Source organism: Temnothorax longispinosus, chromosome 12, assembly GCF_030848805.1.
Source record: "Temnothorax longispinosus isolate EJ_2023e chromosome 12, Tlon_JGU_v1, whole genome shotgun sequence".
NCBI classification, from domain to species: Eukaryota; Metazoa; Arthropoda; class Insecta; order Hymenoptera; family Formicidae; genus Temnothorax; species Temnothorax longispinosus.
The window spans coordinates 4063107-4088774 of NC_092369.1; the positions used below are offsets into that span (position 1 = coordinate 4063107).

At 38.3% G+C, this 25668-nt stretch overlaps 2 long non-coding RNA genes and 1 pseudogene across 2 annotated transcripts; all 3 read left to right on the plus strand.

Moving 5' to 3' along the window:
- Positions 1–9595: 9595 nt before the first annotated feature.
- Positions 9596–25409, plus strand: LOC139822968 (uncharacterized; annotated as a pseudogene).
- On the plus strand, positions 13570–14192 carry LOC139822970 (uncharacterized). The gene is made up of 2 exons (XR_011734660.1): positions 13570–13877; positions 13983–14192. It is a non-coding gene; the product is annotated as an uncharacterized lncRNA (long non-coding RNA).
- On the plus strand, positions 21965–23846 carry LOC139823330 (uncharacterized). Its single transcript, XR_011734747.1, has 5 exons — positions 21965–22237; positions 22371–22740; positions 22856–22951; positions 23039–23224; positions 23295–23846. It is a non-coding gene; the product is annotated as an uncharacterized lncRNA (long non-coding RNA).
- Positions 25410–25668: the final 259 nt, after the last annotated feature.

Consider the following 25668-nt stretch of genomic DNA (forward strand, 5'->3'; position numbering starts at 1 on the left):
GCGTCGCATCGCCGGGGCATTTGCGCGAGTTCAAATTTTCGCACCGACTAGTATAAAGAGAGACCCCCTACGGGACCAAGCACGATTCATTAGGCGCCAGTCGCCGCAAGCAAGAGCGCCTAGACGCTTGCAGGTATCCACGGCGTTAATCGCCTGTAAGCGTTAAAGCCGCTTTCTCGGCGCAAGTCGCCTACAGCGCTAGTCGCTTCCTCGGCGCCGGTCGCCTACGACGACGCAAGTCGCCTACAGCGCGAGTCACTTCCTCGGCGCCGGTCGCCTATACAACGCTAGTCGCCACCTCGGCGCGAGTCGCCTGCGCGGCGCTAGTCGCCTCCTCGGCGCGAAGCCGCCCCTACAGCGCTAGTCATTTACACGGCGCGAGTCGCCCGTCAGTCAACCACAGCGCTAGACGCTTCACCGGCGCGAGTCGCCTATCGACTAATCACAGCGCCAGTTGCCCTCGGCAGCAGCACCGACACCTAGGCGCTTGGACGCCCTCGGCAGTAGCACACGATCGCTTGCCGCCCTCCTGGGCGCACGGCCGACCTCGGCAGTGGCGCACGGTCGCCGGCCGACTTCTTCGGCGTATAGACGCCTCCAGCAGTAGCGCGTGGACGCCTGCCGACTTCCTAGGAGCACGAACACCGTCGATGGAAACCAGCCTGAGGAAGGAAGGAATAAACGCGGCCATGCGGACCAAACGAAGAGGAGGCAGAATCATTTCCAAGCATAACGACGTTAACTACACTGACACATACACACCTGTATATATGTAAATACATATTAATAGTGTAAAATACAAACTTGGGTCATTTTCCTTGCTACCCCTTACGATTCACAACCTTTGGGCCAACTCCTACTCACGCACCAGTAGCAGACTAATTGTAAGCTAGAATAAGCCGTAACAGACTAAGGTAGATTACCGCTTTGAATAAAAGTAGGAGCGCCCATAATTATAATATATATTACATATTAATATATTACATTCTGTTTACGATTCTTGGTAGCGCGAGACAGGGAGATCGTCGCTGGTTTCGAACGCCGCAGATCATTCTCGAACGTCTTCTTTGTTACTTGACTTTGCCCATATATGGGCATTTTACTGATTCTCATTAGTTATTGGCTGAAAGGTGTTGTTTGGCTTTAAGACATTCTGCGGACGTTCGAAATAAACACTTCGCGCTCTCCCTCTCTCGACTCCTTCCAACCCGATTGACGACCTCGCGGACAGTATCGAGTCAGTCTGAGTTAAGCGATAGTCGAGAACTGTAATAAAGGACATTGCGGGAAAATTAAGTCTCTTTTGCCTAACCCACTCCGATCCAGTTATCTACACTCACGTTTCGCGAGACAATCAAGAAACCCGAGATTCTCGTGAACACATTCTGTACAACTAATTCTCATTTATAATCTATAAATAATGAAACTGCGGAGAAAATAGCAAATCTAATCGTTGCCGACTTTCCAACGGAGGTATCAAGTACGTATTATGTACCACCTATTAGAAAAAAAGGATTCAGTCTTAAAAAAAATCAATACCAGCACGTGGAAAAATATTAAATTTATGGAGAAATTGCACATTAGCTATTAAAAAGTTTGAAAGTTCAATGAAAACAATCCAGTCGACAGAATGTGATTCTGATGTAAATGGTAAGATTACTCAAAATGTATTCACAATTTGTAATCAAACAATTTTTCTTTATTTTTATTATATTTGTTCTTCAATTTTATCATATTTTTTACGTGTGTAATTTATTCACATTTCACTAGACTTGGAAGATAATCCTGAAGTACAAGAGAGCATTCAGTGGTTGTGTAATAATCAAATGCCGTGGAAACTTGTGTTGCAACACTGGCATAAAACGTTTAATATACGTAAAGAAAATATTGAAAAATCAAAAGAAAACACATTACTCGATACTTTTACCAGATGGCCTATTTTGAATTTGAAGCATTCACATGGCCATGAATTAATAATTGACGATTTTAAACATAAGTCTTTAAATGAAGAAAAAATAACAATAGATAAGTGGAACACATTTTTCCATCACATCACAAGTTGTGTGAAACCAAGTCAAAAAGATGATCAGTTAAATTTGCAGATGGAAACATTAAAAGATACAAACATTAATGAGGGTAAACTTTTTTAAATATATTGTATCTTGTTTAAGAAAAAGATAAACTTATTGTAATGTTCTTTTTCATACTGTTTTAATTATTTTAAAATATTAAATTTTTTTTCTTAGATTCTAAAGTTGCTTTACAAAAATTATGATTTTACCTTATTTGCTACCTCCAAAGAAAATGACTCGTGTAAAAACAAATTTTGGAAACCATCCATTTGGAACGCAAAGGACAGTATTATCAAGCACGCAGTGGTTAGTAATGTTTTGGTCATATTTTTATTCATGTTTTCATAATACGATTGCACTTTTTCTTTATTGCTCTTTCATCTTATTTTTTTTAATGTTGCGTTATTTTATATACATATATATTTTTTAAATGTTTTCCGTCTTGATGACAATGGCTACTCTTCACATATGTTGCAGTTTATAACTTACTGAACTAAAAATGTAAGAAGTTCTAGACCAACTACTGAATAATTTTTTACATAGAGCCAGTTAAACGCGATAAAGTCTTACTTTTTCATAACAATGTTGGAATGTTATTACTATTTTAAAAGGATAAAACGCTCGTATTATAATATTTGAGAACATTATTTAGTACTGATTCAATAATTCTGTTAAGGATACAAAGGACTCGTCCGCGTTCGCCGAAGGTGGCTCGCCCCACGCGTTAGCGCTTCGCCAATTAGAACGTTACAGCGCAAAGATCCCGGCTAAGTGGATTGTTTTGCGAAAAGCGACGCCAGTCGTCAGTATTCCGTGCCAAAAAACATTCGCACATTGTACATACACTCAAGCGCGTCGAGCATTCACGAGTAACGACGTGACGAATACGAGATCGAGCTCGGGTCCAACTTATTGCGCGATACGCGACTTTCCACGCAAGCCACCTTAGCCTCTCGCGAACGAGTCAGATCGCCGCGCGCATATGCGTCAAGTGCATCCTGCCCGAAGCGTGAACGGATAGCTTTGGCTACTCCGCTGGGGCGGTCGCTCTTCAAGCGAACGGCTTCGAAGTCGGTGGGTTCTCTCCACCTCGACCTTCACATTGTATTTAAATTTCTATCTGGACTGTTATTTAGTTAATAAACGCAGAGATTGTTAAACCTGGTGCTTGGTACATTTCGCCTATATTTTCGGTTGCGAGTCGGAACAGGAGTCTCGGTTGCCGAGTTCAAACGGCGACCTTCGCGCACACAACAAACGAAGCGACAAGGGACATATGCGTTCTCTCTGAACGGGCCCAGGGCAATTATGCATATTAATACCCCACCTGCCAATGACCTTGACCTTGACATATGTTGTCAAGGTTACCCTCCTGAGTGACCTTCAGAAAAACGTAATATTAGTCGTTTATGCCTTCCAATACTCAAAGTAACTGCTATATTTCCCAAACTTTTTTTGTTAATAACTTTTTAACGAATAACGACCGCCGGCTAAAAACTTCTGAAGGTCACTCAGGAGGGAACATATGTCAAGGTCAAGGTCATTGGCAGGTGGGGTATTAAATGCATAATTACCAAACTAATATTTATGGAATAGGCTATTATGTATCTACCCCAAGTTTGGTATGCATTTTACAGAAAAATGTTTTAGACAAAAGTAATTAAGTTACACAACAATTCCATAAGGAACGCATAATGATGAAATTATATGGTTTTAAAATATTTTCTCCACACAAATTTAAACTTGGATTTTTTTAGATAAGTACTTTTATTTTAATTACTAACACGCGTTCTATTCAATAAACTCATCAAAAAGTGGATACTTTAAGAAACATTTTACATTTGATATAAAAAAAATAAATACAATTCATTTTCAGAATTTTTATATATATTTATTGATTGCATAAGACATTTTACTGGAAAAAGTATTAATGTGACAATAATAAACAATATTCTCAAATAACACTGAAATAGTAATAATGCTCCAACATTGTCTTGAAAAAAAATTGTTTGTGTTTGATCGGCTGTATCTTAAATATAAAGTTAACTCTAATTAACCAAATTTAAAAAAAGTGTGCAAGTAGAAACTTGCACATTGCTTTCTCATAGTTTTTAAGTGTGCAAGTAGAAACTTGCACATTATTTCTTCATAGTTTTTAAGTGTGCAAATAGAAACTTGCACATTGCTTCCTCATAGTTTTTAAGTGTGCAAGTAGAAACCCGCACATTGCTTCCTCATAGTTTTTAAGTGTGCAAGTAGAAACCTTCACTCACAAAGCTCTTCTATGAGGAAACTTGTATTTTATTCGATGTATAATTATTAGTATTTAATTTGTTTTGGATTCCTCATAGAGGAAGCTTTGTGAGCGAAGGTTTCTACTTGCACACTTAAAAACTATAAGGAAGCAATGTGCAGGTTTCTACATGCACACTTAAAAACTATAAGGAAGTAATGTGCAGGTTTCTACTTGCACACTTAAAAACTATGAGGAAGCAATGTGCAGGTTTCTACTTGCACACTTAAAAACTATGAGGAAGCAATGTGCAGGTTTTTACTTAAACACTTAAAAACTATGAGGAAGCAATGTGCAAGTTTCTACTTGCACACTTTTTTTATTGTGATAAGCTTTATTGCGACTAATATCTGTTATATTAATATCTGTTACACTATTACGCGAATTAATTAAATAATTAATGTTTTTACTAAAATCCCTACTATCCAATCCAATGGCGCAACAGTCTGAATCGGACTTAGGCCTCCCCCAAAGTCATGTGCTTATGATGCGCACGTAAGTTATACATGAGCACATGGGACCGACAGTTTACGCTGGATCCGAACGGCAAGGTAGAGGGGGTTTCTAGGCAAGGGATACTCCTGACGGGCTGCCACTCCGTCAAGGAGGAGAGACAAGCGATACAATTTTATTTATTTTGGTTCTACCAGGACTGGATTCGAACCTGAGATCTTTGGTTTAGCAGACCAGTGCGCTGTCTGCTACGCTACGCTTGCTCTTATGATCCCTACTAACTACTACTTGTGGATATTTCTTATTTCTATTTTGTTCAATCGGTTAGTTAATTCTTCCACGGAAGTAATGTGCAAGTTTCTAATTTACACAATTTTAAATTATTTTTTCTAATTCCGTATCGCGTTGTATTTTGGCATTCAAGTAAGGTAGTAAAATTCTTTTATTTATTTTCATTTTGATAAAAATTTATACATTTTTATTTGATTTTAAGGAAGTTTTAATTTTTCCACAGTATAATACCTGTGGGTTTTCTAATTTCCGCAAATTTTGAGATATTGGGACATTTTTTTTTGTGTTTTGTTAGAGGTGGACTTTTTTAAATATATGAATATGTAATATTATAAAAAATGTAATATTTAAAATATTGGCAATTTTTCTAATTCTACTGTATTCTTCAGTTTTTTCTACCCCTATTTCATATATAATTCGTTAACATTTAGTTAATTAGTTGGTTAGACCCAGCTTTATAAAATTTCTATGTTGTATTTACGAATTCTCCGCAAATGTGTGTAACACGAGAATTGATCAATCAAATTTTAAAGAATTGTATATGAAATAGGGGTAGAAAAAAGACCTAAGAATACAATAGAATTTAAAAAAAATTATAATATAAAATGATCCCTACTAATTGCGGATATATCTTATTTTTATTTTGTTCAATACCAACCTTCTTTTAATGATACTCTATATAAAATTACATGTATAACTTATACATGTAACTTTTTAAGCAGAAATCGGTAACGGGCTTGGAAAAATTGGTAACTCTTCACTGATCCTCGCAAAATTCAAAACAACCTTCCCTTAATAATACTCTATATAAAATTACATGTACATCTTATACACTTTTTAAGCAGAAATCGGTAATCTCTTCACCGATCCTCGCCAAATTAAATAACAATCTTTTTTTAATGATATTCTATCCATCAAATAACTTAGGGTAGATCGAGGCGAATCGAATCAATATAAGTTTTAAGACAGTTTTTGTTAGTGTTTTATTTCAAACGAGCTATTTTATCGTGCTAATTAGTAATTCGATTCGTTTCGGTCTACCCTATATATTTTTTAAGCAGAAAGCAGTTACCCTTTTACCAATCTTCGTCAAATTCAAAACAACCTTCCTTTAATGATACCTTGTATATAAGATTACATGTATAACTTGTACACTTTTTAGGCAAAAATTGGTAATTTCTTCACCGATCATTGCCAGATTTTACACCAAGCTACCTTTAATAATAATCTATCTATAAAAAAAAATTTGGAGATATCGATCTATTTTTAATTTTATTATATTTTTCAGTTTTTTCTACCCCTATTTTATATATAATTCTTTTAAATTCGGTTAATTAGACTTAGCTTTATACGCGATCAAAATCTCCGAAATTTCAAACGTCTGTAACTCCAAAACTAATTAACCAAATCTTAATTAATTATATATGAAATAGGGGTAGAAAAAACTGAAAAATTTAATAGAATTAGATATAGATCGCTATCTCAAATATTGAGACAGCTATAGAATAAAACACACTTAAAAAAAAAAAATTCCAATAAAATCTATACCGGTCAACCGATTTTAATAAAATTTGAGGAGAACATACTTTCTATGATACTCTATTTGTGTGAAAAATTTCAACCCGGTATCTAAAAAATTGTAGAAGTAGATGCGTGTACAAAAAATCCGTACACACACACACACACACACACACACACACGCACGCACGCGCACGCGCACGCGCACGCGCACGCGCACGCACACGCGCACGCACACGCGCACGCACACGCACACACACACACACACACACACACACACACACACACACACACACACACACACACACACTTTCGGACATTTTTTACTAATACGATTTTTCGACATTTTAGAACATTTTAAACCTATTTCGACCAAAATCTAGAAACATTCTTTTTTTCACCATCACAAAGCTTCCTCTATGAGGAAGCAAAATTAAGCTTGATATCTCAAAATGTGCGGAAATTAGAGCAGTCACGTAGATTTTTTTAAACAAAAATCGATAACCCCTTTATTATTAGCAATTTTTATTAATTCTATTATATTCTTCAATTTTTTTACCCTTATTTTATATATAATTCTTTGCTTCAAAATTTGGTTAATCAGTTCTTGAGTTATAGAAATTTCAGTAAACTTGGCTGTTTTTTTTAACAGAAATCGGTAACCCCTTTATTATTAACAATTTTTATTAATTCTATTATATTCTTCAGTCTTTTCTACCCCTATTTCATATATAATTCGTTAAGATTTGGTTGATTAGTTCTGGAGTTATAGAAATTTCGGTAAATTTGGCACATACACACATACATATATACATACGGACATTTTTTAAATGCAATATTTCGACATTTTAAAACACTCTGAACATATTAGCATCAAAAACTCAAAAAACAATCTTTTCTTTGGTTTCTTCTACCCCTATTTCATATATATATTTTTTAAATTTGGTTGATTAGAGCCAACTTTATACGCAATCAAAGGTTTATATACGAATTTACGGAAACAAAGTTTCCTCTATGAAGAAGCAACTGTTCATTATTTGACCTTGAACCAAGTACATTTTTTGTTCAACAATTCGTATTATTGGATTATGACAAGGATTGAAAAATATATCAGTATAATTTTACATAAGCGTTTTTTATTCGTGATTGCACAAAATTTTTAAAAACTCTCGCATTAATTTTGTATGATTTTGGATTTCGGTGACATTGGCTAGTCCTTACATATGTTGTAGCATATTACACATGCTTGAAAAAACATGGGTGTATGAAGGCTTTTGGATCCTTGCTGGCCACTCGTCAACTCCGCATTGACAGTAGAGCCTCAGTAGTTTGTGGTAAAAGTTGAAATTGTTTCCATCAGCTTGTGTTTGGTTCTTGCTCCGAGTGTAGAAAAGGGATCGATTATATTAGAGACAACGTCTTTACAGAACACAGAAAGACTGTATTTGGACAATTTTACAAGTGTGCTAAATTGACTTTAAATGTTTTTTTATGTCTCGTTTTATTTCAAAGAATAGTGCAATTTTTCTCGATTTGATTTTTTTTTGCTTCTGACAGAATGACATACAAAATGGCCACAACGAGTATCCCTGAGCTTTAATGCAAATCCATAGAAACTTGGCAGAGCTATTCATGATGCTCATATACGAGTCATTATCAATAAACTGGTTAAGTAAATGGAATACATCTTGTGTCATCCGTGTCTCTGCAGCGGTTAATTGAATATTACATACATTTTTTAATAAGTACTAAGTAATAATTTCTATAATTGTAATAAGATACAGAACTTTTTTTTTAAGATTCCTGCGTACTCATCCTGTATATACTCCTGAGTATTATATTCGTCTATCGTGTTTGATGGCATCAGAAGCGAGAAATGGCTTGCCAAAAATTCTTGCGAAATATATTTAAAGACAAGATATATTCTCAAAATGAGGCTTGTAGTCAATTCAGCAAATTTGTAAAATGCTTCGAACATTTTCTTTTCCGTATAATAACAAATATCCATAAAATTAATGCGTCACATTACTTACCTTTTTATTTGACTTTCTTTATGTTTTCTATTATGTCAATTTTACAGCTATTTATTGTTTTTTATAAGAAAAGACAAGCATTCAATCCGTTATCACGGAACATAGGATTAATTTTGATCATGAATTCGATTGGGAGAATGTTGAAATACTAGACAGAGGAAGATTTTTAACTAAAAGATTAGTTTCTAAAATGGCGCATATTAAGTTAAAGAAGAATAGCCTTAATGCTCAAACAGATACGGATTTCCTTCACCACGCTTATGTATCCATATTAAATAAACTGTAAACCATGCTGATTGCTTGTGTATGTACTGTGTTTTAAGATGTACCACCGCTTTTATTTCTAAAAATGTTTATATTGTCGACTCTTATGTTTCATCTTTTATTTATCATGGTTGGTTACCATGACCCGTGACATGACTAAACCGAATTGACGTTAGATATTTCGTGTCCATCTTCCTGACAAGTTCGTTGATTCCATCTCTTTACATACAGTTTTATATCTTTTCGGATGACACTTTATATATTCGTAATGGCTTTGTAATACTCTCGTTCTCCTGGCTATCGGGTGAGTTCAACAATATCATTTAATTCGACGTGAATTACAGAAAACATTTTTTACAGACATTAATTTGATAGTAAATGTCGTTTTTGGATCTTCCAATCTCGAAACTCACCGAACAAGAGGGGAGAATGGGAGCAATTGTTAATTTGTAATTAATTTTTTGTACACCTCGCTGAAGACGGCTCAATCCCGAGCCGAAACGTACGAATATATACTGTTGAATAAATAAATGAATTGGAACTTTTACGCATCGATAACTGCGTCTGACTCTCATAGCCATCCTTTATCAGTTTTTTGTAATTTCGAGAGTCCAATATTTATTTTTTGATTAATAACTTTTGTTGTGTTATCTACTTTTTTTACATGTAAAATGTTGCGTTGTTTCTTTTGTTCCCGCTTGTTATTATCCATGAGTTATTTAATGAATCATATAAAATTGCAACATAAGCCGTTTATGCACAGTACCATTAAATGCAATTTCCAAAATTGTTCACAAGTTTACAATAACGTATACTGTTTAAAAAGACATATTCTGTCCAATCATATCAATAATTCGAGGCATTTGCAACGCATTAGTACGGCAAAAAATTCGGAACGAAAAGAAGTTATTATGCAACACGTGCATGGAAAGTGCCCCATTATGCACGCTACGTGTGCGTGATAGACCACTTTCCAGGCACTTGCAACATAAAATAGGGAATGTAAGTCGTGTGTAAAGATGAAAATTCTCGGGTGCGGTTATCGCACTCGCCTTCAGCTCGTGCGTAAACTCCGCACCCGGGAATTTTCATCTTACTTTACTTGTTACACAAATAACTATTTCTCAACTCACTATAAACTCGGTTCATGATTATTTGGCCCAAGAACGTATCAGTATTATTGACATTATGTCAAGTACTTGTAACGAAGGCAATAACATGGATATAGTACAAGTACGACAGAAAATTAATACAGCTGCTACTCTTGTTGTAGCGAAACTTTATGCTTACAGAACATTAAACCGTATTGTTACTAACGATATTATTCAAACTATGTCATCATTTTATAATAGTGTTTGCTTACCAATGTTGAAGATCAAATATAACAATATTGACGGTTTGCAGGATATATTGCAGATAATAGAAACCGCGTTTGATAATTTTAAAACTGAATATTCTACCTTTAAATATTTAAAGAGTATTGGTTGCTTAATAATGCCGTCGACTATAACAATAGATACATCTATTATATTTGGTCCAATTAACAAAAAGAAAAAATTGTTTACATGTCACAAAAATATTAGTATTATACCATTGAAAACAGTATTGTTCGAGATTCCGTTAACGCTGCGCCGTCAGATCAGATGGCAGCATCGATCGGGTATCGACTCCCGATCACCGTGGCAGCTTGCGCACGCACGGGCGCGCTCATCGCCAACGTCTTCCTCGCGATATTCAGAGTCGTACAAATGGCCGCGCAGTGATCAGACGCACGACGTGTGCTCTGTGCATTTTCGATTGTGACTACACATTAGAGTGCCCACCGCAATGATTACAACAGCTGCCGAGATACTGCATTAACATGTAAAGCGACCGCTCATCCAGCTCTACTCGGGTACATCAACACGACGACTCAGGCTCACATGTGCGCGAGTGCCGACCGCCACGTGTCTCACCGGCCACGGGCGATTCATCGAAGAGGACGGCAACTAATATAATTGCCTCTCATGTACACGGACTCTGTCGTTCACGGAAAGGTTGCAACACTTTTTTTTTGATAATTTTTGGAACGCGCAGAAATTTTGAGATCGCGATCCACCATCTCTGTATACACGTAGTGAACGGTTATGATAGCTGTCTAAGTGAACTATACAAGGTGGAGGTTCACGAAATGTATCTTGTGCGGCGCGGAAAATCTTAAGATATCAACTGGATACTGTAATATCGGGGTTAGTATAAAAGAATAAGCTAAATAGACAATTTTATTTTATAAATTAATTTTTATTTTCAAGACATGTGTAACATTAAAAATTAATGTAATATAACCTATTAATATAATTACTTATAATTATATTCATATATTGTGTTATATGTTATATTAATTTTAATTACATAATTAATTACGTAATTAATAACATTAAAATTAATGAATAACATATTAATTTTAATACATAATATTAATACATAATTAATATAACAGTAAAATTAACCGGTGTCTGAATTAATGTTCGGCAAGCAGAGGACATCAGTCGATCGAAGAAGCTGCCGTGGAAGACGTGGATGCTGAGACCGCGAAACCACATCACCGCTTCAAAGCCAATTCTTCTCGTCAAATAACAATGAAGTAATCTTTCTAAAAAATTACAATTATAAAAATTAATTGCAAATTCAGTTTTAGTATAAAATAATCATTGTATTATAATTATATTAAGTTGAGAAGATAGATTTACTTACATAAAATTGCCAGATCGCTGATTACTATTGACTGTTCAGTAAGAACAGATCAATCGCAATCTGTTGTCCGCTGCAATCCAGAGCGAATCTCTTGTAGAAATTCGTTGTGGGATTAAGATGCGCACGTCTTTGTTCACTCTAGTACTGGGATCTTCTCTCGGCTGCAGAGCCTCTGGACCGACATTAGGCAGGCATGTTTGGAAAACGGCGATACGTCCTCGGGTGCTGGAGAGGAGTTTGTGAGCAGCTTGAAAACCGGCACCAACCCGGGCGTTGTTATTATCAAAAGTGCCACAGAACTTGATGGGCAGCTAGGCGAGAAGGTCACGGAATCGGCAGGCCCAAAGATATTTCGGATGACTTTTGCCTTGTGCCATGTTCATTCAAGATTTTAATTCCTTCATTCGTTCATTCATTAATGAGAGTTGTTCACGTTACAATCATTCAATGTCAAACATATTATTCATTTATTCATACATCATCTTGGTGAAAAAACTTTTCACATTTTCTCAGAAATTTTACAAGAATTGGGACTTGTAAAAAATTCTAAAAAAGTATATGATATTTCTCAGATACTTTCAGAAATAATTGAAGATTTTTAGAATATTTCAATATCCGTATATATGAAAATTTCTGACAAATTGCACAGATTTTCTCATATTTATTCAGATTTCTGCAAGGATATATTAGCGAAAAATACTTTATTCTTATTTCGTCTGAGATGTTTAATTCGTATAAAAAATCTGAAAATTTTTATAGAAATTCTGATTAATAATGTGAAAAATTCTGATATTTTTTTACCAGGGCATCCATGGAAGGTCACATAGTAATAATACCGTGTGACACTTCCATATGATTCTCTATTTCTACATTTAATCTTTGGGGCATAGATGCAACTAAATTTTGGAATAACTCGTGCCTTGCGCGGAAATCTTCCCATACGATGAGAACATGTTGCGCCAATGCCTCGCGTCTACGTGGAAATTGAGGATTCCAGGCTCCTAATATGCGATAGCGCAAACCGTGCGGCGTAGATGGCGAGAACAGAGACACAATCGATATAAATCGGCTCAATATAAACAATTAACCGAACGCCACAAAGAACAACGGCTTTTGCCTTGCAGCATTTGGCACAGAAGCATGAATGGACAAATACCGTTTTCTCGAATGAGAACGTATTTTCGATGGCTGAATCTGGGCGCGTAACATTATAGAAAACGAGAGGAACAACCTACTCAGAAAATATGGAATCCTCAATTTCCACGTAGACGCGAGGCATTGGCGCAACATGTTCTCATCGTATGGGAAGATTTCCGCGCAAGGCACGAGTTATTCCAAAATTTAGTTGCATCTATGCCCCAAAGATTAAATGTAGAAATAGAGAATCATATGGAAGTGTCACACGGTATTATTACTATGTGACCTTCCATGGATGCCCTGGTAAAAAAATATCAGAATTTTTCACATTATTAATCAGAATTTCTATAAAAATTTTCAGATTTTTTATACGAATTAAACATCTCAGACGAAATAAGAATAAAGTATTTTTCGCTAATATATCCTTGCAGAAATCTGAATAAATATGAGAAAATCTGTGCAATATGTCAGAAATTTTCATATATACGGATATTGAAATATTCTAAAAATCTTCAATTATTTCTGAAAGTATCTGAGAAATATCATATACTTCTTCAGAATTTTTCACAAGTCCCAATTCTTGTAAAATTTCTGAAAAAGTATGAGAAGTTTTTTCACCAAGATGATGTATGAATAAATGAATAATATGTTTGAAATTGAATGATTGTAACGTGAACAACTCTCGTAAATGAATGAACGAATAAAGGAATGAAAATCTTGAATAGACATGGCACAAGGTAAAAGTCATTCGAAATATCTTTGGGCCTGTCGATTCCGTGACCTTCTCGCCTAGCTGCCCATCAAGTTCTGTGGCACTTTTGACAATAACAACACCCTTGGTACCGGTCTTCAAGCTGCTCACAAACTCCTCTCCAGCACCCGAGGACGTATCGCCGTTTCCAAACATGCCTGCCTAATGTCGGTCCAGGGGCCCTGCAGCCGAAAGAAGATCCCAGTACTAGAGTGAACAAAGACGTGCACATCTTAATCCCACAACGAATTTCTACAAGAGATTCGCTCTGGATTGCGATTGATCTGTTCTTACTGAACAGTCAATAGTAATCAGCGATCTGGCAATTTTATGTAAATAAATCTATCTTCTCAACTTAATATAATTATAATAAAATGATGATTTTATACTAAAACTGAATTTGTAAGTAATTAATTTTTATAATTGTAATTTTTTAGAAAGATTACTTCATCGTTATTTGACGAAAAGGATTGGCTTTGAAGCGGTGATGTGGCTTCGCGGTCTCAGTATCCACGTCTTCCACGGTAGCTTCTTCGATCGACTGATGTCCTCTGCTTGCCGAACATTAATTCAGACACCGGTTAATTTTACTGTTATATTAATTATGTATTAATATTATGTATTAAAATTAATATGTTATTCATTAATTTTAATGTTATTAATTACGTAATTAATTATGTAATTAAAATTAATATAACATATAACACAATATATGAATATAATTATAAGTAATTATATTAATAGGTTATATTACATTAATTTTTAATGTTACACATGTCTTGAAAATAAAAATTAATTTATAAAATAACATTGTCTATTTAGCTTATTCTTTTATACTAACCTCGATATTACAGTATCCAGTTGATATCTTAAGATTTTCCGCGGCGCACAAGATACATTTCGTGAACCTCCACCTTGTATAGTTCACTTTGACAGCTATCATACCGTTCACTACGTGTATACAGAGATGGTGGATCGCGATCTCAAAATTTCTGCGCGTTCCAAAAATCATAAAAAAAAAGTGTTGCAACCTTTCCGTGAACGACTGTACATCTCATTTTGTTCACCGCTCATCACTCTCAGGTCAGATTGTATCAATTTTGACGCATTAAAGACGCATTAAAGACGGCTCAGACTGTGGTCTGAGTTACACAAAAATAAAGTGAATATTTAGTTAACACCTTCCACGCGCGTCCTTCTCATCCCGCTTCCATCGCCGGGATTAATCAGCGATTTCGCGAACATTTGGTCCTTCGAGCCGGATGCGTGGAACTTAAAGTGTAGCTTGGACACAGATCATGTGAACAGGGCATGCCTTTCACGACATGCCACGTGGACATTATCGCGCGCTTCCGCGAGTGAAGTACAGACATTCTCACGCGCGCTCGCGAGTGTTACGAAAACATGTTCACGCGCTCCCGCGAGTGTAAATAGACATTTTCACGTGCTCAATACATGACATTGTAGACTCTCGATTCGCATAGTGTTTTTCTCACGCGTCTCTCGAACGGTCTCGGTTCGTGCAGCATTTCTTACACGTGTCTCGACATTTCTCAGATATTTCATCGTGCGCAGCTCAGGGACGGCTCAACATGACGGAACCCGCAAAGGCGGGTACGGGCGGTACGGAGACCACGACGCCGCTGCTCGAGGTACGACCACCGGCCCGCACATCGGAACGCCAAGCCTCACCCGTGCGCTTGTCCACGGAGCTCATCCTAAATGAACCGACTGGCGACGGTACGGAATACTGGCGAGACGCCACCGTCTTGTGCAAAGGACACGTCATTAGAGAAGATTTTCTACATCTCAATGCATCTCGAAGAGGCGAACAAGGCGTTTCTCAAGGAGCATGCATATCTTGAAGCTTCACAGCCGTCGGCGCTCATTCAACAGCAAAGCGCACGTTGACAGCTCAGCATGTGGCAGCTCAACCGGCCCGCACGGCAGCATCTAATTTACCCGTGCAATTGTTGCAACGGCACTCACTTCATTGTAATGTGTACGTAATTTAGGGATCTTTCAACAGGCAATCGACAAAAATTAGTCATACCACGGAGGCTTTGGTTCAAATGCCTCGGCCGCCACAACGGCCGCTCATGTAAAGGCTCACGGGGGTGCAAGAAGTGCACCAACCGACACGATGCTGCATGAGGCTCATCAGTCGAACTCATCAGCGAAGCCGATCACCAGCTCAGCTGCGTCAGCTCAATAGGAAGATGGTGCAATCGTCGCTCACTCATCTTTGGCCCGCTCATTACACTCAACATTACTAGCTACGGCCCTGGCTCAGATCAGCTTATCTGTTCATACTCAATGCGTATGGCCTCTCATTGATTCAGGTTCAGAACTTACCTTTGTTTCAGAATCTCTCGTTCGCCAGCTCAACATTACTTGTCATCATTCCGTCATTCTCATTACCGGAATTGGTGGCGGAAAGTCCACGCAAAACTCGAGGAGTTGAATGCTTACGCTCCGCTCACCTCACTCAAGATCAGACGTCATTATTCAAGCTCACGTTCTGCAAGCGTCAGCGAACATCCTGCCATCATTCAACGCTGCACCACAGGAATGGCCGCATCTCACCAAGTTAACCTTGGCTGATCTAGATTTTCTGACACCACGGCCAGTGGATATCGTCATTGGAGCTGACTCATATGGACAGATCATTGAGCCCAACATCATCAAACGAGATACATTGATGCCAATTGCGCAGCTCTCTTCGGATAGCTCGTTCTCGGACCTGTTAATACATCATCATCGGCAATTGCCACCGTGCATCATGCCTCCGTTCGGGAGGGAGAAGATGCTCTTGACGACTTGCTGGCGAAATCTGGATACAAGAAGAAGAGCCTGCGAGCAACAATCTTGATCTTACTCCTGACGAGCAAAGATGTGAAGAACATTTCAAGAGTACTGTTTCACGGGATTCAACAGGTCGATACACAATTCGACTTACACGGAAATCATCACTTGATACTCTTGGCGATTCGTATCTCACTGCGCATCGACATTTGAAAGGTTTACAAAGAAGACTCTCACGAGATGACAATTGTCGACGTCTGTATCATCAGTTTATGATACTCTATCGAGAGCTCAATCACATGAAGCTTCACCCGTTTCCAGTCAGCACATACAAGATTACTTGCCACATCATGGAGTGCTCAAACCAGACAGTGCAACCACAACATTACGTGTGGTATTTAATGGCTCGAGTGCATCTACATCCAGCCGCTCACTTAATGATCTCATGCACACAGGAGCCAAGCTGCATTTCGACATCACCGATGTCTTGCTCTGGATTCGACAAGTTCGGCACTTAGTTGCCACTGACATCACCAAAGGGTATAGTCAGATCAACGTGCATGAAGATGACTGAAATTTACAACGGACTCACTGGATAGATGAACAACTCAATGAAGTACCATATCATCTAACAACGGTCGATATGTTGATGACAATTCTGGAGGCGACGACACCGTTCAGCAGGTAGTCAATACTGCTCAACGGACTTGTGCATGGCGGGCGGCTTCCCATTAGCAAGGTGGCACGCGACTCATTAAGATGTACTCACTGCGGTTCAAGCAGAAAAAGACCAGGGCTCACAAACTACATTGACGATTGCGTAACCAAAAGACTCAGATTACGATGGCTTCCTCAAGAAGATTCATTCACATTCTCAACAAGGATCTCGTCGCACACTGATCATCTCACCAAACGCCTCGCTTGGTCTGAAGTGGCTCAGATACTCGATCCATTGGGCTTTGTATCACAAGTGGTGATCAAGGCGAAGATGCTCTTGCAGGAGCTTTGGCTACATGAAGCTCCAATGGGATGAACCACTGCCATCCCAGCTCTCATCACGGTGGCTCATTATCAGAAAAGAACTCACAAGCTTGATCAAGCTCTCAATACCTCGGTGGTACAACCAAGGTAGCACCTCTCAAATCACATGGAGTACCTCGTCAGTGGAATTTTACGGCTTTTCTGATACTTCTCAACTGGCAATGGCTGCAGTCGTATTTATCACCGTCCACGGCTCTAATGGCACGATTTCATTGGTGTGCTCCAAAACGAAGGTAGCACCACTCAAACAGCTCACCATCCCGAGACTTGAACTCACCGCAGCACTGCTGCTCTCAAGACTCATGCAATACGTTCAAGCCACCTTGAAGTTGAACGTTACAGCAACTCACCTGTGGACGGACTCTGTTGTGACACTCACGTGGATCAAATCTCATGCATCGCGCTGAAAGGATTTCGTGAAAAATCGAGTTTCTCAAATTCAAGAGCTCACTGCGAACGCACATTAGAAATACGTACCAGGTACGTCCAACCCAGCCGACTGCGCATCACGAGGATTAAGTACTGCTCAACTCCAAAGCCACTCATTATGGTGGACGGGACCACCGTGGATTCTCACACCTGAAGCATGGCCATCTCAACCCGCGCTTCCGGACGAGTTGAACGGTCATGAGGCTCGTCCTGGCATTGCTCAATATGCAGCTGCATCTCAGCCGGACTATCATTGAGATCTCATATACAAGTACTCAACCCTCAATAAATTATTGAAAGTAACAGCTCTCTGTTTCAGGTTTATCGCTCTCTTGAGAGGGTTCTGGGACGAGTCGTTGGACTCGCACTCTGCTTTGGAGAAAGCCAGATTTTTCTGGATCAAGGGTACTCAAGCGGCATACTTCACGTACGAGATCAAAATACTCACGGCCAACTCAAGACTACCAACTGCTCACGCATTCAGTCGATTGACTGCGTACATAGACGCTCAAGGAATCATCCGAGTTGGCGGCCGTCTCAATCAACCAACATTGGATCAAGACAACAAACATCAGGCGATTTTACCTCGCCACTCACGGTTCTCAACCTCAATCATCGCCCACGCCCATTTGCGCACCCTGAATGGAAGAACACAGCTGACATTGGCTCATGTCAAACAACAATAATGGATCATCGGCGGACGGGCTCCGGTTAAGTCTCATATCTCACGGTGTGTCGTGTGTGCTCGGCAGAGGGGGATCCGTGCTCATCAATTGATGGGCCAACTACCTCTCTCTCTCGGGTTACGCCGTCACGTCCGTTTGCTCATAAAGAAGTCGACTATGTGATTTCTGCCCAGTGCTCTGAATGTCAACGTGAAGAAATTCAAGCAAGCGCGGGTAAACGGGTAAACGGTGCACCCTGTGCCCTTTACCCATAAAACTGCTGGGCTGCTGCCCAATCCCAGGTCCTATCAGCTGGGTAACGGATGCAGCCGGTAGTACTGAACAGGGTAGCGTTCCGCGAGGCGAGCGCGGCGTGCTCGTGCGTGGGAGGTGCCCAATACGAGCGGGGTATATGGCGCACCACGTGCCGTATATTCCTAAGGCGCGTCGCTGCTGCCGAATCCCGGATCTCCGGGCAACCGATGAGCGACGCGTTAACAGTACGGGGTGACTCGTGCGATTACGTGGTAGCTGGTGGCATGGCACTAGCGACGGCGACTCGTCAAACGTGAGCTAAGATTGCTCGACACGAGTACTACGGGGGTAGGGAGCCCCACCGGGAGGCTACCGGTGCCCTACCAGATGGTGTCGGACTCGTAGGGGCAGAGGATTCGCATAGCCGAGTGAGCGGCATGGAGGGCCTAGTGTGGGTCACGCTATGAAGCTCATGTTGCGCATTACTTATAATGGGGGTGCTATGGCACCCCAACCCTGTCAGTTGGGCTGATCTAATCCGAGTAGATCACGCCCCCTGCAGGAACCCTGCTACCTGGGGAACACCACAGGTACAATAGCGAGTCATGAGTGCGTTACAGGAAACCGTACCCCTACGTTTGAAGGGTCGGCTTGTCCGGGAGTACGTAATCGTCAGGTATGGGCTCTGTAAGGGGGAAATCCCCGGTGTCGGCTCTGATTCTAGCGTGAAGGGAAGTACTGCTAATGTTGATCGCACTCCGACCACGGGGAGGATTCTGGGGGGGCTAACCGCCCCCCCAGACCCCCCGGTGCGGTCGTAACTATGACTCTCATTATAGTAGCCAAATGCCTCGTCATCTAATTAGTGACGCGCATGAATGGATTAACAAGATTTCCACTGTCCCTATCTACTATCTAGCGAAACCACTGCCAAGGGAACGGGCTTGGAAAAAAGCCGGACCGCTCACCATCAAAACATGGAAGGGACGAGGTGTGAAGATATACAAGGGAGGGATCTTCTCCACCTCCGCAATTCACCTCGAAGTAGTCAGTGACTACTTATCAGAAGGATTCATAGCAGCCTTCCGAAGATTCTCAGCTAGAAGGGGAATTGCTCAAACCATGTATTCGGACTGCGGGACAACATTCATTGGAGCAGACGCCGCGCTCAAGGAAATGTTCATCCAGGGCTCTTAAGAACATCACGGATTGCTAAAGTTTTACAACTTAATGACACAGGATAGAAGTTCAACCCACCAGGCGCTCTACACATGGGGGGCAAGTGGGAGGCGGTAGTAAAGTCTGAAGTTTCAACTGAGACGGACTATCGGGGAGGCTCTACTCACGACGGAAGAACTCACAACGTTGCTTACGCAAACCAAGGACATTCTCAACTCGCGGCACTTAGAACCGCTGAGTGACGACCCTGAAGACGTCTCAGCGCTCACACCAGGTCATTCCTCATTGGAGGTCCAATCATTACCATGCCAGAGCCATCTCTGATTGACCTAGCAACCTCACAACTATCTCGGTGGCAGCTCATTCAGCAGCATGTTCAACATTTTTGGGCACAATGGTCGGCTCATTATCTGCAACGCCAGCAGGCGATATCCAAGTGGCATCATCCTAACAACAACATCAAGATGGGTTCCATCGTGCTGCTCACCGACGAACGCTCTCCACCGTGCAAATGGCCACTCGCCAGAGTAACAGCTTTGCACCCCGGCAAGGATGGACTCACCAGGGTGGTTACCCTCAAGACGGCCACCACGACACTCACTCGGCCAAGTGCCAAGCTTGCCATATTACCCAGCTCAACCGGATGAAGGATCAAGAGTAAGGAATCATCAACAAGGTTGCTGATGGCGGGCGGAATGTTCGAGATTCCGTTAACGCTGCGCCGTCAGATCAGATGGCAGCATCGATCGGGTATCGACTCCCGATCACCGTGGCAGCTTGCGCACGCACGGGCGCGCTCATCGCCAACGTCTTCCTCGCGATATTCAGAGTCGTACAAATGGCCGCGCAGTGATCAGACGCACGACGTGTGCTCTGTGCATTTTCGATTGTGACTACACATTGAAGTGCCCACCGCAATGATTACAACAGCTGCCGAGATACTGCATTAACATGTAAAGCGACCGCTCATCCAGCTCTACTCGGGTACATCAACACGACGACTCAGGCTCACATGTGCGCGAGTGCCGACCGCCACGTGTCTCACCGGCTCACGGGCGATTCATCGAAGAGGACGGCAATTAATATAATTGCCTCTCATGTACACGGACTCTATATACATCTCATTTTGTTCACCGCTCATCACTCTCAGGTCAGATTGTATCAATTTTGACGCATTAAAGACGCATTAAAGACGGCTCAGACTGTGGTCTGAGTTACACAAAAATAAAGTGAATATTTAGTTAACACCTTCCACGCGCGTCCTTCTCATCCCGCTTCCATCGCCGGGATTAATCAGCGATTTCGCGAACAAGTATTAATAAAATTTCTTGAACTTTCTAACGTTTTCTCCACTATAAATGCCTACATTGAAAGATGTAAAAATGATAATAATATTATCACTTTAATAACTCAAAGTTTATTCTGGAAGTCTACTGTAAAAGATTCGAACAGTAAAATTGTATTGCCATTAATTTTATTTTCAGACGATATTGAAATTAATAATCCTCTAGGTTCACATAAAGGTATCCATAAGCTTGGCGCCGTTTATTGTACAATTTCATGTCCTGAAGAGTATTCCAGTAAACTAGAAAACATTTTTCTACTTCAACTCCATAATTCCGTTAATCACAAGCATGTAGGAAATAAAAAAATATTTAACAAAGTTATTGAAGTTATACTTATACAACAGATTTGGAAGTAAATGGTATACAGATTAAAATTAACGGTGAAGTAAAAACGGTATTTTTTAAATTGTGCTTTAAGGTAAAAGTACCAATGACGGGCCACTGCCCATTACCTGGCCATTGATGGGGGATTTATTTTTTATTAAGCTTTTTAAATAAAATTGGAAACGTATTTTTACTGATTAATATAATTTGACTATTTAGTTTCTTATATTAAAAATTGTGCTATTTAAAACTTTGTTTAAGATACTAAAAAAAATACTTGAATACTGATACTTAAGTGTATTGTGAGTTTCAATAGATTTCTTACGGAATGGCTAAGAGAAGTAAGATACTGGTTAAGCCTATAATTATCGAAATAATAAGTTTTTCTGTACGAGAAAAGACGATATAGAATCTTAAACATATTTATAATAAATAAAAAGTAACAAATTGCACATGTAAGTTATTTTTGTATAAATATTTACGTGGCTATCTAGTGGTACGTGGAAATCTTGTTTGCCCAATAACTAACCGACTGGCTAGTTATCGGTCGAATCGCCGCGATATGTGCTCACTCCTGTGCTGTAGTACCTAGCCGTAACATCTGTTCAAGTTCGAATGATCTGTGTGCACAGTTTTCGTACGAAAATCGTAAGTAAACTTATTTTTAACATTAGTTCTAGCAATATTATATTACATTATACATGTTTTTCAAGTTTTTTTGTTTATTTTTCTACATGTTGTATATATAACCTCCAAAATTTGTTTACTTTCTCTATTACAGAAAACGTAAGATGGGCAAGGAAAAAAAGAAAAGAAGTCGATCAAAAACAGTGTATGAAAAGAAATACACACAAGAAGATGTACGTAATGCGTTAAAAGCAGTAAAAAAGGGCATGTCGACACGAAGGGCTGCTGCTACATTCAAAGTACCAAGAAGTACTTTGTACGCAAAACACAAAGGTATCCTTCCAGTCGAAGGTGTGAAAGAGCCGAGTACCTACTTAACAGCTGAAGAGGAAAAATTGTTGGTGAATTGTGAATAGACGCAAAATGTTTAGATGTAGTCGAAGCTCGCATCGAGTCTCCAAAGCTTTCCTACTTAACAAATAATTATACACAATTTATTGATGTTAATAATCTATTGTCTGAAGGTTTGTAAACTATTATTATGTAAAATAAGTTACCAAACTTAATTTCTTATTATTTTATTTGTTACAAATGATGAGAATAAAAATGAAAAAGCAATGGAGAGTAATAATGTTACAGGTAGGAAAACTGAAGAAGCTCCAAAGCTTTGTAATCTGAAGGAGTCTATTGAACAGCCTTTTGATACTCTTGATAGTCTTGATCAATCCTTGCAAGGTTTGTACAATAGTATTAAATATAATATTTTGAAACTTGAAATCTAAATTAACACAAGTAACTTAATTATTTTTATATTTGTTATAGATGATCAGAATTCGAATGTAAGTGAAAGCGGTGTGATAACTGTAGAAATAACTGAAAATGTCACGAAAAGTCATAGCGTTATGCCTGAAGGGCTGCAACCAAATGTAAATATAGACGAGCAAATTTCCAATACCAGTCCTGTAACAGATAATTTGATTCAAAACCAGATGTCTGATGAACTTCAAGGTTTGTATACAATTCTAAGATTTTGTATTATATTAGTTTATAATTTTTTATAACAAGTTTCTTCTTACAGATGTTCATACTAAAACCAACGAAAATGGAGCAATGGAGAACATTCCATCACCATTTAGAAAATCTATGGTTTGGCCTGCAGATATTATGAAAAATAAGAAAAATAAGAAAAAGCCGGCTAGAAAAGTCTCCACCGTATTGACTTCCGAAGATTCTGTGCAACATCTGTTTTTATAAAGTTTTAAATTCATTGAATAAGTTAAAATAATAAATTAAAATAATAAGGTAAAATAAAAAATTATAATAATATAGGTATTATATTGTTCTTAGATTTAAAACTAAAAAAAACGTTTACTTATAACTACGAAATTATAAAACTGTTTACTTTTAATTTACTAAATTTATAGAAAATTGAATTATTTGTTCGAAATTATAATACATAAAAAATTGTTTATCAAACAAAATAAACATTTCTGGTGTTTATTTTATTACCTCTTAAGTGTTTGCGTTCGACAAGATAAAATTTTATTTATTAAAATTATTTTTAATACACTATAAAAGTTATGGTCAGTTACTAGGACCTCAAAAATTAGACACTGGGACACCCATTTTCGACCGGCCATGTATTGGGACATTGGGTCTATTATTATTTCTGTTTATAATTAATTTACTATCGCACAAAATATTGTTTTTTTGTGCTTGTTTGATAGAAAACAGTATAATCTTTCGATATATAGACATTTTCTTATTATAAAATTGATTTTGTGCATTACATTTAAAAAAAAATGTCTTGGTATGCTTAAACGGCCAGGTATTGGTACTTTTACCTTATTGTAGGAGATAATTTAGGGTTGAATACCATGTTAGAATTTTCTGGAAGTTTTAATTTGATATATTGTTGCAAAATTTGTCTTATTGCTAAACAAAATATTCGGAAACAGGTGCGAGAAAACGTGGACTTAATACGAACGGTTACAAATTATACAGATCACTGTAAAGAAAAGATTTTTGGAATAGACGAAGAGTGCATTTTTAATAATATTCCCAGTTTCCATGTTGCAGAGAACTTTTCTGTTGATCCCATGCACGATCTCCTAGAGGGTGTATGTCGTTATGATATTGGGAAAATATTAAAGAATTTTATCGTAACGAATCAACTATTTACGCTAAAAGTTTTCAATGAAAAACTTCGATATTTTAAGAAAACCTCTTTCGGTGAAAATATTCCTGTAATAACGCAAAATTTAATAGAAAAAGAATATTTGATTATTTCATTTTTCAAAATGAAATACCTTGTTCTAAATCTTTGTTTAATTATTGGAGATATTATTCCAGTTAATAACGTTATCTGGGAATTATATTTAATTTTACGACAGATCGTATGTATTGTTTTCTTACATGCCGTAAATAGACAAACTGTTGATTTATTGGAAGTGCTTGTTTTTGAATATCTTTCTTTACACGGCGAATTATTTCCTAATTCATTAAAATACAAACACCATAATTTACTGCATTACCCGAGAATTATGCGCACATATAAACCTTTAAAAAACATGACATGTACAAATATACACGATTTGAAGCTACAAATTAAAGACTTACAAATTAAAGAAATAAATTACACTTGTACAAATAAATTACAAGTGTAAATTACACTTACAAATTAAAGAAACAGTAAGATATGTAAAACACGAGTAAATCTTTCGTTTACACTAAGTTTAAAACACCAACTGCAACTATGCTATAGATTTCTGTGCAACCAAAGTTTTACAGATGATATTTCTGTTGGCACTACTGTTTCGAAATTGTATGTAATGAGTAATTACGACTGTTTACGAAACCTTTTGCTTCATGATTCTTTTAAAGATTATGAATGTATAACATGGATAATAGTAAACGGGAATAAATATGATTTAAATTCTATAATATGTATTTAAGTAATGATAATAAACCTGCGTTTGCCAAAGTTAAGCATATTGTTATAAGTCCATCAAAGGAAGTTTTCTTTTTATATACTACACTAATAACAGTCTGTCACAATCGTCATCTTTGTGCGTTTGAAGTATATGAGACGCAGAAGTGGAGTTTCGTTTCTCAGAAAGATCTCATGGATTGCACCGTTTACTATGTTAAAGTTATGTCAGATGAGAAACATTATATTCCTATATACTTTTAAGAGTTAGTAGTGAGTAGTCTCAGAAAAATTGAAAACCAAATATTTCTTACAAAAAAAATTTTTTGAAAAAAATTATGGTAATTATGCAGTTTAGGGGAAGCACCTTTGATGACCTTGACCTTGACATATGTTGTCAAGGTCACCCTCCTGAGTGACCTTCAGAAGGTTTTAGCCGTCGCTCGTTTTTTATTAAAAAGTTATAAACAAAAAAAGTTTCGAAAATATAGCAGTTATTTTAAGTACTGAGAGGCATAAACGA